We start from the raw sequence: 2,126 nt of genomic DNA, 5'->3' as shown, positions 1-2,126 counted from the left end.
ATTTGTCGCCATCGTGCTGTGCGAATTTAATAAACAACAGCAGCAACAGCAACAATGTCTCATCAGAATTCTCTGATTACACCCACATCAAGAGATTAGGGGAAAATCTCAAGATTCTGGCTGGAAGGCAGTAGTGTGATGGGGGGGGAGGAGCTGAGGGTCCCCACAAAATTTTAAAGGGTAGGCCAGGCCCCCTCAATATTCTGCAGCCTGCTGCAGGCTCTGGAGGACCTTTCTGCAGCTATGGCAGGCCCCACGGGGCCTACCCACAGCTGTGATGGACCCTGCCAAGCCTCCTCCCACTGTGTGACTATCCTGGAAGGAGATAAGACCAGAGCAGAGAGCCTTGTGTGTGGATACTTTGGCCTCACAAGAGCCTTCAGTTAATTAATTGAGTACACTTCTCAAGCCTGACTTCCTGCTAATGTAGAGATGTCAGTATTCCCAGGATATGAGAGTTAGAAGATAATGAGCTGTATCAAACTAAGTCAGAGTAGACCCACTGAAATCAACAGACTTAAGTTAGTCATTTCCATTCCATTCAGTGACTTATGGTAGTTGCAGACCCTCCAAGTGTCCCTATTTTCCAGGGACATCCCTGATTTAGAGAAGCTGTCCCAGTTTCTGATTTGATCTTGGAATGTCCCACTTTTCCTTAGAATGTCCCTATTTTCATTGGAGAAATGTTGGAGGATATGGAGTTATCTAACCCCCGAGCTGCCTGAAGGCAATCCTATTAAATGTTTAATGTTTTACTATGTTTTTATATATGCTGGAAGCTGCCCAGAGTGTTTGGGCAACCCAAAAAAATGTGTGGGGTATAAATAGTAACATTATCATTATGGAATGGGACATCCCTATTTTCATTGGGGAAATGTTGGAGGGTATGTAGTTGCTTTCTACCACTTAGTTTCCATTTGATTAGGAAGCTGACACAATGGGCATGGCTTCTTATGTGCTGAACAATGCTGTAACATCATGCACTGACTCTTGCTATGCAATAACAAGCCATCAGCTTACCGTTACGTGCAAGCGAGGAGCGCTCCTTGGTGTTTGTGGTGCAGAGTTCCAAGATCAGAGAGATAGTTTGGAAACCTGGGTCAAAATGCTGTAAAACAAGCTACCATTTCTAACCACTGGCACCTACTTATTAAAGTTTGAAGCTCAATACACTGTGCTGAGGTCACAGTTACTTTGATGGCTCAGCGACATGGCAGTTTTCTCCCTGAGCTGAGATTTCCTTGGTAGCTATTTTAAATATTGCTCCTTTGGCTTTTCTGCCAGGAGAGAGAAAAGGCACCTGCAAACTCATCCACATCAATCAGCCCACAACACTCAAATATGTCAGGGTTACTGCACAAGGCAAGCTGGAGAAAATTGGCAGTCTGGATATGAAAGCTGTGGACTGGACACAGGGCGTGTGTGTGTGTGTGTGTGTGTGTGTGTGTGTGTAGCTTCAACAGATGATTGACTATGAGCAGAGGTGATGAAGCCAGCATTTTCCTAAGGCAAAACTCCCAGAATCCTCTGGAGCCTCTAACCAACCCTCATTTTTATACCTGAAGAGACTGCACTGTAATTGTGCATCCAGATGTTCGCCTTCCCCACAAAAGCCAGTAGCAAAACAGGAAGACTTGTTATCATTGAAGTTTGGAGCTACCGGTTCAGCTTTGACTTACTAGGGGTGGGGGAGATATTTGCTTCAGTTTGCTTCAGTTGGCAAGGGAGATACCTTGGTCATGAAGGAGGTTTTCCCAGGGTGAGGTCCGTCCGCTGCATTCCGAAGTGTGTTGACCCCTGAGATTTCCCCAAATGTGGGACACCTGACTGCATAATTTGTGGCACAAAACTTACCTAATTCACACTTTCTGAAACAAGAGGCAAAGCAAAACTCAGCCATCCATTAATTCCCTCCCCCCGCTTCTCTGAATTCTGCAAGGCATTTCTCCAGCCAAGTAATGTGCACCAAAATGCATAAATTAGTGTAAACTATGTATATAGTTGGGACGCGGGTGGCGCTGTGGGTAAAAGCCTCAGCGCCTAGGGCTTGCCGATTGAAAGGTCGGTGGTTCGAATCCCCGCGGTCGGGTGCGCTCCCGCTGCCCGGTCCCAGCGCCTGCCAACCT

The 2,126-nt window shown here is 46.4% G+C and overlaps 1 pseudogene; it reads left to right on the top strand.

Annotated features, from left to right (window-relative positions):
• Positions 1-1,707: 1,707 nt before the first annotated feature.
• On the top strand, positions 1,708-1,845 carry LOC114607932 (U1 spliceosomal RNA; annotated as a pseudogene).
• The last annotated feature ends 281 nt before the right edge of the window (positions 1,846-2,126 follow it).

This window comes from Podarcis muralis, chromosome 12 (genome assembly GCF_964188315.1).
Source record: "Podarcis muralis chromosome 12, rPodMur119.hap1.1, whole genome shotgun sequence".
Lineage (NCBI taxonomy): Eukaryota > Metazoa > Chordata > Lepidosauria > Squamata > Lacertidae > Podarcis > Podarcis muralis.
This window is presented reverse-complemented; position numbering and strand designations above follow the sequence as displayed.